At 32.9% G+C, this 14,213-nt stretch overlaps 1 long non-coding RNA gene and 1 pseudogene across 1 annotated transcript in view; both read right to left on the bottom strand.

Moving 5' to 3' along the window:
* LOC140670977 (uncharacterized) overlaps window positions 1-14,213 on the bottom strand; it is a 55,910-nt gene that overhangs the window by 33,877 nt on the left and 7,820 nt on the right. The window lies entirely within an intron of this gene.
* On the bottom strand, window positions 2,313-3,852 carry LOC140671297 (uncharacterized; annotated as a pseudogene).

Genomic DNA, 14,213 nt, shown 5'->3' with positions numbered 1-14,213 from the left:
TTGGTATAAATCGTCTATAATATCCTGCAAGTCCTAAGAATTGTTTAATGTTTTTCGGCGTCTTGGGTCTTAGAAATTGTTGTACTGCTTCTAATTTTTTCGGATCTGGTTTTACTCCGTTCCTGCTAATTACGTGTCCTGGATACGTTACTTCTGTTTTCAAAAATTCGCATTTATCTGGCTGCAATTTTAGATTAGCCTTACGGAGTCGTTCTATTAAAGCGTTATATTTTCTTTCATGCTCTTCTAAAGAAGTAGCGTAGATAACGATATCATCCATGTAGACGAATAATTCTTGTCCTTATAACCCAGTTAATACTAAGTCTATTAGGCGTTAGAAAGTAGCAGGTGCGTTTTTTACACCGAAAGGCATCCGGTCGAATTCATAGTGTCCATAAGGGGTTGTAAAAGCTGTTTTATGACAGTCTTCAGGATCCATTTTAATCTGGTGAAATCCGGATGCTAAATCGCATATCGAAAAATATCGCGCTCCTCCTAATTGATCTAATATATCGACAATATTTGGTAACGGATATGCATCCCCAATGGTTTTATCATTTAAAGAAGTCTAGAACCATTCTCCATCGCTTATTTCCTTTTGAATCCTCCTTTTTGGTACTATCCATATGGGAGTATTGTATGGAGACTGTAAATGTTTTACGATTCTTCCTTCAACGAGTTCCTCTACCTGTTTATTTATTTCTTCCTTATGCGTCTGCGGAAAACGGTATTGTCGAGTATTTATAGGTTGATTGTCTGTGGTTGGTATTTTATGCTGTAACACGTGAGTTGCAGTTAATTTTTCTCCCGGAATATAGAATCTATCTTGACTGTCCGTTATTAACTTTATTATACTGTCTCTCTCGATTCCGTTTAAATGTTCCAATCTTAATGATTATATAATTTCGGTGAGTCGACCGTCCTTTTCTTCTTCGGTGATTGTTAAACATTTTTCACTCTTGATTAGTGAACTTTCTTTATGTTTTGATTTGCGCGTAGCTTTGGAATTTTTTGTAATTTCTTGAGATTGATTTAATAAAAGGGAAGAAACTTCTGAAGACGGTTTATTTTTGTATTTAAATTTTAAAGATTTTCTTTCATTTGAACTATTTTCTTGAGCTCCCTTAGAATGCTCTTCCTTGGTAACATGAGAGGTTTCTGATTTAATTTTATTTGTTTCTGTAAATAGTCCAACCTGCGTAAATTAAAAATCTGGGAAGGATAAAGGATTTCTTCCCTTATAGGTTTTTGTCGAATCACATAGTGAGGTTTGGTAACTTCCCTCCTCGTAAACGACGGAGCTAGGATTTTCTGTCGAGGTTTGGAAATTTCCCTCCGAAATCCTAGAATTATCTCCCTTTTGGAAGGTTTGGTAACCTCTCCCTCCGAAGATGGTTGGATCTTCGAGATTTTTAGGAGAGATTTGGTAACTTTTCTCTCTGGAAAATGTTGAATTATTGATGTTTTTAATTTCCCTCTCAATTTGGGTTTTATTATTTTCATTATTATTTTCAATTTTTTCTTAATTAATTTTTTCTTCTTCGTCTTCATAATGAGTTTCTTCGTTGATAAAAGTTTGTTGATTTTCTTCGTTTTTTATTTCGTTATTTGTAAATTCTTCTTCCGTTGGATTAGTTAAAGTTTCCTCTGGTTCGTGATTGTTGAATAGATCGTTTAAATATTTCAAACGTAAGGTAGGAACTTGAACTTCCATTTCTTCATCCAGAGTGCTTATAATGTTTAAATATGCTTTTCCATCGATATTTTCAACGATAGTATCTTCTAAATGAATTCTAGGTGCTATTTTTAATCTTGGTATATATCCGACCTTTATCTCTGGGTTTTCCACTCTTACATAAAATACTGATTCGGAACGGGGAGCTACTGTAATAGTTTCAGGTGACAAGAAAGGTATGTTTATTCCGGAAACGTTTAAATGTTCTTGGGCGTAGTCGATTTTCGACGAAGTTTGTTCGAAAAAATCATTTCCGAGAATCCCAGATTGCGAGATCGGGAAATCGTTAGAAACGATATGGAAAGTAACCGGTCTTTCGAAGAGAATTAGCGTAATTTCGCCCAGAGTGTAAACAGGATAATTATTTATACCGTTTAATTTTAAGATGTTCGTACAGTTAATACTTATTCCTTCAGGTACGAAGTTTTCTTTAATAACGTTTGGTCCGGATCCTGTGTCTAACATAAAAATTATCTTAATCGTATCACTTATGGTTATTTGGACGGTAGGCACGCGACTCTGTTTGTCGAGATTTACGGTTACGGGTCTTATTTTTGTTTCAGTTTTACCTACTTGACTACTTGAGTTTTGTGTGGGCGCTTTTCTTGTTCGGGCCCTGCTGCGCACCCGATGTCGAGGGGCCATTGTAGTTTCCCAGTGCCTTGTTTTTCTTTTGATTGTTAGCAAGACGCACTTGGCAATTTTCTAAAAGGTGTTTTTGTTCCTTGCAGTATCGACAAAACAATGAGTTTCCAGTTCTTCCCTGTTGGTTCATGTTGGATCGGCAATCCTTTGCAACATGCCCGTAATTATTACAAATTTGACACGTGGTCTTGGGCCGATTTTCATTTTGTTTCCTCTAACAGTTATTAGCTGAATGTCCAGGTTTTTCGCGCCATTGACAAATTATTGAAATTCTGTTAGCTGTATTGTTCACGTTACCTTGTTGACAAATTTTTGCATTGTGACCGGATTTTGAACATAATTGACATGTAATTAATTTTCTTGTATTATATTGACCGACCGACGGACTTGAGGGTCGCGATACCGGCACTTGTCCGCGGTGTGTCTTCGTTTTTTGCAAATCTGGCAGAATGTCCATTCCTAAATCTGTGCGGTTGTTAGTAGTCTGAGATACCTGTAAATATTTTCTGCAGTCATTGGCCACGTGCCTTTGCTTATAACAGATTTGACAGATTTCTCTTGAGCTGGCGTTCTTTTGTCTTCCTGAATGGTCCGTTCCCTGTCGTAATTCTGTCATTTCCCGAAGCTCTCTCTCTATTCTTAGAGCGTCAGCTACTGTCGCATCTACTTCTAAAGTTCTCGAGATTCTTTGCTCGATTTCTGGTTTTAATCCTTTAATGAAGCATTTGTTCATGTCTTTTTCTAATGATGCCTTAATACTCTGATCAACCGCAATATTTCATGCGGTTTTATATGCTTCTAAAATTTGTTTTCCTAGGAATTTAACTCTGTTTGCGTATGTTACTACATTTTCGTCTCCCTTTTGATATATACACCCTACCTAATTCTCCTTACAATTGATAAATATTTTTAGTTGGCCCGTATATCTGCTTTAAGTAAGTAGTTAATTGTGAAACGCTATCAAAATTTTGATCTTGTATCGTGCGACGGGCTTCATCGATTATTCTCGTTCTTATTATTCTTGTTAGCTGTGGTTCTGTTTCTTTAGGTAGCATAGATTTTGCTTCTTCACATCCCTCGATAAAATAATTTAACGGAATATTTTGACCGTCAAAATAAGGAACGGCCTCGACCACGTATTTAAGAGTAGCGAAAGGATTATTCTGCGTCATGGTGTTATCGTAAAAATTTTCTAACTCTATTTCAATTTTAGATTTGGCGCCGTTTACAGAAATATCGCTATCGGGCGTGCCACTGGTATAGGAATGTTGTTCACTACTTGTCTCAGTGGTTACTTCGATTGAAGAAAAATTAATAATTTTCGGAAATCGTGTGGAAGTAGATGTAGTAGGTGTTGAAGTGTAAAGCGGTTCTGGTTTATCGAATTTCGGCCGTTTGTGTTTCTCTAGCGCTAATTGAAAATTTCGTTCTACTTCGTCTTTATCGGTTTGCCCTCTAGTCCCTTTACTCATTCCAGCTTAAAATCACACATTTCAATCAATCCCGGACGAGCCCCCAATTTTTCAGTATGTTACATCCAGGCCCGTAGAAAGGATAGGTTAGAGGAAGGGCGTAACAGGAACTGTTCCGATGTCAAAAGTCTTATCGACGAGTGACTCGGTTGAGCGAGCTGCAGGTTAGCAAACAGGTAAACGACGGGTGTCGTTATTACTCTGTTATGCGAACGCTCTCTCGGTGGTCCCTTTTTGGTAAGAGAATCGAATCTCTTTTACGCGGGACGGGACCAAGTGTGATCTTTCGCGTAGAGAGAGTGAGGGAGTTAAATAAATTTACCGATCATTTAATATTTAATTTAACATTTATTCAATTAATTCTTAACGTTATACATATAATCCTATTGATATCGGCCTTAAAATTATTTGTATGAGTGTATGTGTGTGTTTGTGTGTGTGGGTCGCGGGTGTTACATAAGTACGGAGGTCATCAACCAGAAAAGAAGGGGAACGAGTGCGATTCTAAAGATTTTATTCTGGTTGGTATTTGTTACAATAGTTTATAATAAAAAAAAATAATAATAATAATAAAGATTTGCGAAAAGTGTTATGTATGGCGCGATGTCGACGTCTTCGAAGACGCTATCTATAAGGTTGAGGAGAGCGGAATCGGACATGGATGCAAGCTTCGATTTTAAAGAGGAGAGCGCGAAGGTGTCAGGATCTGCTGGAGAGTACTCCAAAGAGGAGTCGAGTAATTCTATCATATGGTTCGACGAATTATCGAGAGGATTACGGACGAGGAATCGGAAAAGGTTGGGGGAGACGACGGCGGTGAGTCATCGGATATATCGATGACCGAAGGTGAAAGGGGTACGGGAGAATATGATGGGGAAGGAAAATCTATTTCAAGGTAACTATGGGTAAATGGGAAAAGCGTCTTCAACGGGATGGAACAGCGCGGGTACTGCGGTGAAGAAAGGGGAGAATCTAAACTGTTGGTTTCGCTCACGGTCGTGTTGTCCGATCTATGGTCTCGATTTTCGAGAATCGGCGGGTCGGCGCGATTTTAGGCACTTTAAATAAAGAACAGGGTTGAATAAAAAGGAAAGAACGGCGGTAAAAGAGAAGGAAAATGGACTTACTACTTAGGCAGATTTGTTGTGTTTTTAGCTGCTGGTCAGGTTGTGGCCCAGTTGTGGCTCTTGCTCGGCAGGTGGTCGTTGTTGAGCACTGACTCTAATAGTTTTCAAAACTTAATCAGAACTCCCGATATGTGAAACGAATTCCTTGTCAGCGAACGACCGAAAATAGGAATGAGCGGGAGTAACTGTGCCGAATGAATCTAACGTTGTACTATCGACTGATTTGAACTTTTTGGTGTCGGTAATGCGCGAGTCTTCCCTTTTTATATTAAATCTTGAGGGCGTGTTAACAATTTGGGCGGGAGTATTTTTGAGATTTTGACGTGTAAAAAGCTGTCGTTTGGTGAGATTCCTTCTCCTCCTTATTTTTGATTGTTGCTGATTGGTGGGCTCTGTACGGCCTCTTAGGAAATTTGGAGATTCTTCATTTAGTTATCTCCTGGGATTATGCAGCTGTTTTTATCCATTTATTTATTTAGGGGATCTCGCTATCGATCCTTTTCGGTCATTTCTTTGAACATCGATTTCAATGTTTAAAACATTTTTTCGTTCCGCGGCCCTCTTATGACTGGTCGGGCAATTATTGTTTTATTTTTATAGGAGGTAAAAACGTGGAGCCGACAGTGCGTAGCGACGTTATTTGTTTCTTTTTTAAGATTATGCAGCTGTGTTTGTCGATTTATTCATTTAGAGGATCTCACTATCGGTCCTTTCCGGTCGTTTCTTTTGACATCGTTTTCAATGTTTTAAAATATTTTTCGTCGCGCGATCCTTTTTATGATTAGTCGGGCGATTATTGCTTCATTTTCGTGGGAGGAAAAACGTGGAGCCGACAGTGCGTAGCAGCATTATTTGTTTCTTTCTTAAGATTATGCAGCTGTGTTTGTCTGTTTCGTTGTTTAGAGGATTTCGTTATTGATCCCTTCCGGTATTTGTTTAGATATCGTTTTTAGTAGGTCTAAACATTATTTGATAATAACGGTTCTTTTCTATTGCGCGACCCGTTTTTTGTGACCGATCGGACGATTATTGTTCATTTCGTGGGAGGAAAAACGTGGAGCCGACAGGACGTAACAATTATATTAAAATTATTTATTTTATTTTAACTTAAATTATTTTTCTTTTTATATAAATTCAAATTAAATCGAAATTTGATTTAAATTGAAATTGATTGTGACTTAAATTATAATATTAAAATATTGATTTGTATTGAAATTTGATTTAAAATAAAATTTGACTTGAATTAAAATTGATTATAACTTGAAATACTTGTATTAAAATCAATTATAACTTAAATTATTTAATTATAAATAACTCCAAATATAATTATTATTAGATTCATATTAAAATTGATTATAACGTAGATTATTACATTAAAATTATTTATTTTATTTTGACTTAAATTATTTTTCTTTTATATAAATTAAAAGTGACGTTTGAATCTAATAAATTTTTATTTAGATTATTAAATTAAAATTAGTTTTAAATTATTATTTGAAAGCTATATTAAAATTAATTTTGATTTAAATTATTAAATTAAAGTCTGATTTTATTTTAACTTTATTTGATTAAAAAATAAATTTTGATTTCAAGTATAGAATAAAATTTATTTTAAGGTAATTAAAATTGAATTTAACTTGACGTTAATTTAAAATTTATTTTAAAATTATTTATTTTATTATTTATAAATCACGTTTATATTCAAAATTGAATTTTATAATCTTAATTTTATAAAATTATATAATCTTTAATTCAAATTAATTTATATATTTTTATAATATTCAAAAAATTATTACTGTTTTTAATATATTTATTATTTTTAATTAAAATTATTTAAATAATTATGCCTCGAAGAAAGATAAACCGATCAGTAGAAGAAGAAGAAGAATATAAATGTAAAGAACAAGATAAAAAAGCAAAATGGCAAGCCGAGAAATGAGAAGCAAAACAAATTATATCTAAAAAAGATTCTCAATCTTTATCAAATATTTCAAAAAATATAATAATAGATATTAATTCTTCCACTTCACATGCAATAGAAGTATATTCAATAAATGAAATAATTACCACTGCATCTCAAACAAATGATACGTCAACTATTACAAATGTTTGTATAATAAAAAATAGCAATGAAGTTAATAAAACAATAAATGATAATATACAATTATTTAATGTTAATAATGATATTCAAATAATTCAAAATGTTCATAACTCAACTACCGATACTTTATTAAATAACAATATTATTTATTTATTTATTAGAAAATTTAATTATTTCACAAGAAGTACAATTACGAAGTACTGTAATATATGATAAAACATTAAAAACAAAATCAATATTTTCTAATATAACATCTGATAAAAATAACAAAGTAAAATGGATTGAAAACTCTCGAGCTTTAAAAAAAGGATACATGAATATTAATACATCTAACATTCACTTAGAAGATATTGTAAAACATTATATAGGAGAAATATAGAAGTATAGAAATGAATACATGTTGCAAACATTGCGGTGCAAAACATTTCAATTTTGAAAAAGTAGCTAATAAAGGTAACTCATTTAACGATTGCTGTAGTCATGGAACAGTTGAATTAAATCCTCAACCTCCGCATGAACTTTATGAATTATTACTGAAAATCATCCAAAATCAAAACATTTACAATCGTATTTGTGGATATAATAATTCATTTTCATTTGCATCGTTTAATGCAAATTTAGTAGATTTTAGTGCGCAAAGATGTGGACCTTATTGTTTCAAAATTCAAGGACAAATCTATTATCAAATTAATACTGCATTATATCTAGTATCTAACGAAATACCAAGTTATGGTCAACTCTTTATTGTGGATAATAACGAAGCGACAGAATGTCGATTACATTAAAATTCCAATCTCGATGAGGAAATTTTACATTCAATAGATAATATAATACGTACAAATAATATTTTCGCACAATCTTATCGAATGATGCATGAAGAAATTCAAATGCAACAACAAATAACTGGAAATAATAATATACATGAATTACAATTAGGATTTTTAACTAAAAAGGGTAACGATCGTGGCCAATACAATGTACAAAAGGTAACTGAAGTTGCAGCTGTTTTTTCTACTACAGCAGATGGTGAAATTCCTGAAACTTATGTAACAATTTATAATAAAAGTACTAAAACATTAAAACAAGTCAGTACGATAGATCCAAATGTAGAACCATGGATTTATTCATTATTCCATCCATATGATAATCAAGGATGGCATGATAATTTACAACGTAAAAATTGTAATAAACGAATAAGTAGAGCTGCATACGTAAAATATCGAATAGCTATACTTGATAATTTTAATATTTTTATTATGGGAAGACGATTATTTCAACAATTGCTTATAGATAATTATGTAAAAATTGAAAAAGACCGAATTAATTGTTGTAAACAGAATCAAAAACAATTGCGAGCTGAGACTTATCAAGGATTAATTGATTATTTAGCAAACACCGCCAATAATAATGATGCTCATATTGGAAAAATGATTATACTTCCATCGACATTTACGGGTTCATCTCGTAATATGTTGCAACATTATCAAGATGCGATGGCTATTGTTCGAAAATATGGAAAACCATATATCTTTATTACTATGACTTGTAATCCAAATTGGCGCGAAATTAAAGAAAATTTACTTTCAAATCAACAATCTGCAGATAGGCCAGATATATGTGCTCGGGTATTTAGTATAAAAAAAAAATTATTTAATCGATGTTATCGTTAAACAAAAATTTTTTTGGTGAAGTTTTAGCATACGTTTATGTAATAGAATTTTAAAAACGTGGATTACCACATATACATTTATTGATTATATTAAAACAGAATTGTAAAATATCAAATTCTGAAAAAATTAATAAATTTATTTCTGCAGAAATTCCTGATCCTAATGAAAATGAAAATTAACATAATATTGTAATGAAACATATGATTCATGGGCCATGTGGAAATTGTTTCCAAATCATTTCAATCTGAAACAACTATGAATGAAGATGGTTATCCACAATATCGTCGAAGAAATAATGGATTACTATACGAAAGACCTAGACGATATGTTGTTGATAATCGATACGTTGTTCCATTTAATTCAATACTCTTACTTTTATTTAATTGTCATATTAATGTTGAAATAGTATCGAGTGTACAATCTATAAAATATTTATATAAATATATTTATAAAGGTCATGATGCCGCATCTGTAGTTATTGGAGAAAATGTAGATAAAATAATAATCATGATGAAATTCAAGATTTTCTTGAAGCTCGATATGTTGGGCCTGTCGAAGCATGTTGGCGTATTTTAAGCAAACCTTTGCAAGAAAAAAGTCATGCTATATTTCGTTTACTAGTTCACTTACCAAAAGAACATAATGTAATATTCGATAATAATATTAATAATGATGCGATAAGATTTGCTGTTGAACGAGTAACAATGTTATTAGATTATTTTGAGTTAAATGCTCGAGATGAAGAAGCAAAACAATATTTATATAGTGATATTCCATCTCATTATATATTTTAAAAAATTACAATTAACGGCAAAATTATTAATCGTTGGGAAAAACGTCAAAAATATTTGAATTGTATCGGTCGTTCCGCCCATCTCAAATAGAATTGTTTCATTTACGTATACTTTTACTACGTGTTGAAAACAGCTACGAGTTTTCAATATTTAAAAACAGTTAATAACGAAATATGTCAAACTTTTACCGACGCATGTTTAGCATTAGGACTTAAGAAGATGATGAAGAATGGTATCGTGCAATGAATGAAGCAAAAGTTTGGATGATGCCAAGACAACTTCATAATTTATTCGTACGAATTTTGATTCATTGTCAACCAGTACATCCAAAAAAGTTATGGGATGAGTTTAAAAAAGATATGTCAGAAGATTATATACGACGGTTTGGACCTATAATAGAAATAAAGAAAACTTATAATTATATTATTACTTCAAAAAGAAATAAAATATTGCTAATTTTACTAAAATTGAACAAGAAATACAAGAAATAGAAGAAATAAATAACGAAGAACAAATTGAAGAAGATACATTACTAGGTATGCGACAATATGAACAACTAAACATAGAACAAAAAGAAATTGTTGATACTATTTTAATAGCAATAACAAGTAATAATAATGATAACTGTTTTTACATTGATGGTCCAGGTGGATCTAGTAAAACTTTCATTTATACAACCTTATATTATCTATTTAAAAGTAGAGGAAAAATAATTAATACAATGGCATTTACCGGTATTGCAGCAACATTATTTCCAAATAGGAAAAAATACATAAAGTTTTTGAATTACCTATACCTCTTTTCGCTGATTCTACAATAAACATTAAAGTACAATCTAAAGAAACTGAAAATTTAAAACTTGTAGATGTTTTTATTATAGATGAAGTTCCTATGGCACCACGCTATGTATTAGAAATAATGGATCGAACATTACGTAATATAATGCAAAATGATTTATATTTTGGTGGTAAAATCGTTCTTCTTGGAGATTTTAGACAATTATTACCTGTAAAAGAAAAAGCTACGCGTTGTGAAATTATAAATTTATCGATAAAATTTAGTATTCTAGGAAGCAATTTAAAATATTTTCATTGACACAAAATATGAGAACTTTACCACAAGAAAAAGAATTTGTGCAATTTTTATTAAATTTAGGTAATGGTTCTTTAAATGATCATTCAGATAATATTTATATTCAAATAATATTTATATTCAGATAATATTTATATTCTAGAAAAATGTATAGCAAACGCAAATTCAGATATGGTTAAAGATATGTACAGAGATATTATAAAACGTAAACAGTATAAAACTATGGCTATAATTATGTTATATTATCCGCAAGAAATGTTGATGTTGACGAAATAAATGAAAAAATAGTAAATTTATTGAATGAAACTACAGAGAAAGTTTATACAAGTATAGATAGTTTTGAAACTATTTGAAATAATCAAGATATATATGAAACAATTCCAATATCTCAATTTTTTAAATCCAACGTGTCTACCACCTTTTGAATTACGTTTTAGAAGATACACTATTGTCATGCTTATTAGAAATCTTAATATTAGCGAAGGTTTATGTAATAGTACTAGATTATTAATTTTAGACTTAAATAATCATTTATTGCGTTATGAAATTTTAACAGGTAATAAAATTGGAGAAATTGTTTATCTTAATCGCATCACTTTGTATTGCGAAAATATATATCCATTTACATTCAGAAGAAGACAATTTCCAGTGAAACTGGCATTTGCTATGGCTATAAATAAATCACAAGGACAGACTTTTGATGAAAATTGCAATAGATCTTCGAAACGATATTTTCAGTCATGGACAACTGTCGTATGTCGTATTTTCACGAGTTCGTTCTTGGGGTTCGTTAAAAGTTTATTTAAAAGATAATGTGACTAAAAAAATAAAAAATTATGTTATAAAGAAATAATTAATGAAATATAACAAACAAATATGACTTATGATTATGTTATAATAATAATAAAAAACGATCAAAAAGTCTGATCCATACTCAAGATTTTCGAAACGGCTACAGATATGGAAAAACGTTTCAGACCAAAATTTTATGACTTTATTTTCTATATTATTATTTATTTAATTATTTATATTATCTTCTTTATTTTTAATATTAAACAAATTATTTTTATAAATTCATAATTAATAAAACGTAACAAACAAATATAAGATATATGATTATAATTTAATGATAAAAAATGATAAAATGAAGAAATTCACAGAACTTTTTTTTCTAAATTCACAAGAGTTTTCGCAAGATTTTTTTACACACACATACACAAGAAGTGTTTCATATAAAATATAAATTTTATTTTTTATTTATTTAATATATATATATATATATATATATATAAGTACATAATTTATTTATTAAATATGAATAAATAATAGGTATTTATTATCTCAAATAGTATTATATATATAAAATACATGACATATTTGACAGTGGTTAAATATATATACATATATATAATATATTTATATAATATATATATATATATATTATATTATATATATAAATATATATTATATAAATATATTATACAGGGTGTTTCATAACTAACGAGCCAACGCTCGTGAGCGAGTAGAGCGGGTTAAATGGAACAGAAAAGTCCTGTACCATTTTACGATTTTCAGAATAATTATTGAGAAATTAATTTACAAAGATCGGCAAATCTGGCGCGAGTATCAGCCCGCCGCAAAAAAGATGGCGAGAAGGACGGCCCACCGCTAGGCCGGTCGCTAAATAATAATCGCTAATCTATTGTTCTTATCAGAAGAGCAGTTGGGGAGGAGGAGGAGGAGGAGAGAAGAAGGCGTTCAAAAGATAAGAAGAGGAATAGAGAGGGTAGATATCTGATAGAATTTCTGAAGGAATGGGGGCTGGGAATCTTAAATGGAAGAATTAAAGGGGACGAAGAAGGGGAGTTCACGTTTACAGGAGGGAAGGGGGATACGATGATTGATAGGAGATAGGGAGGTAGAAGAAAAGAAAGGGAGTTTAAGGGTAGGGAACAAGATAGACTCAGACCATCACCCGCTAGAGGTATGAGTAAGAGGAGAAGGAAGAGGTAAGGAAAAAAGAGAAAAGAGAGAGAAAATCTGGAGGGGGATATGGGATGAGAAGGATAAAAAGAAGTTCAAAGAAAAGATGGGAGAGATAGAACGAAGAGAAAAGGAGAACGAAGGATGGAAGGAAATGGAAAGAAGGATAAAGGAGGCGATAAAGGAGAAGGAGGAGGAAAGGGGAAGAAGAGATAAGAGGAAAGAAGGTTGGTGGGACGTGGAGTGTAAGGAAATGAAGAGAGAGGTGAGGAAAGAGTTAAGGGTTTGGAGGAAGGAAGGAGGGGAAAAAGAGAGGTATAAGAAGAAGAAGAGGGAGTATAAGGAGTTGTGTGAAAGGAAAAGGAGAGAAGATAATGAAAATTGAGAGAAAAAGGCAAGGGAAATTAAGAGGGAGGGAGAGGTGTGGGAATTAGTAAATAGAGAAAGGAAAAGAGATAGAAAGAGAATGAATGAGGACATCGAGAGGGATGAGTGGAGAGAACACTTTATGAGGTTGCTAGGGGGAATTGAGGAAAGAGTGGTAAGGAGATATAAGGAGAGGAGGAAGGGGAGGAGGAGGAAGAGATAGGAATAGAAGAATTTAAAGGGGTAATAGGGAGAATAAAAAATGGGAAGGCATCGGGAATAGATGGGATTCCAGGGGAAGTGTGGAAATACGGGAGAAGGGGGTTAGAGAAGTGGGCATGGGAGTTTTATAATAGGGTATGGAGAGGAGAAGGGTGGCCAGAGGGGTGGAAGGAAGGGGTGATAGTTCCAATAGTAAAAAAGGGTGAGGGGGAAAGAGTGGGAGACTACAGAGGGGTGACACTGATGCCAACACTATACAAGGTGTACGCCGCTTTACTAGCGGAGAGACTGAGAGAAGAAGTGGAAGGGAAAGGAATAGTACCGCCAAATCAGACGGGTTTCAGGAAGGGGATGGGAATGATGGATAATGTGTACGTTTTGAACTATCTGATAGGGAGGCAGTTGGAGGGGAGAAAGGGAGGAATGGTGGCTTTATTCGTTGATCTGAGAGCGGCATTTGATTTGGTAGATAGAGGGAATAGTAGTGGAAATGATGAGACGACGCGGGGTAAGAGAGGGACTGATAGGGAGGATAGAGGAGGTACTGGGAGAGACAAAATGTAGGGTAAAGGTAAGTCAGGGAATGGGAGAGTTTCTGGACGGGGAGGGGGCTGAGACAAGGATGTCCATTAAGCCCGATGTTATTTAATATAATGATTGCGGATCTGGAGGAAGAGATGAGTAAAGTAAGGTGGGGAGGGGTTGCTCTAGGAGGAGTGAAGTTATACACGCTGGCTTATGCATATGATTTGGTATTGGTGGCGGAAGAGGAGGAAGGAATGAGGAGTATGATGGATAGGCTAGAGAGGTATATGGATAGAAAGTTGGAAGTGAATATAGGGAAGACGAAGATCATGAGATTCAGAAGAGGGAGGGGATGAAGAATATCAAAGAGGAACTGGAGATAGAAGGGGAAGGAGGTGGAGGAGGTAAAGAAGTATAAATATTTAGGATATACGCTGCAGAGGAATGGGGGACAGGAGGCGCAGGTGAAGGACAGGGTTAG

This window comes from Anoplolepis gracilipes, chromosome 11 (assembly GCF_047496725.1).
Source record: "Anoplolepis gracilipes chromosome 11, ASM4749672v1, whole genome shotgun sequence".
In the NCBI taxonomy this organism is placed as follows: domain Eukaryota; kingdom Metazoa; phylum Arthropoda; class Insecta; order Hymenoptera; family Formicidae; genus Anoplolepis; species Anoplolepis gracilipes.
Note: the sequence above shows the minus strand (reverse complement) of the source record. Positions and strands in the feature narration are given on the sequence as shown.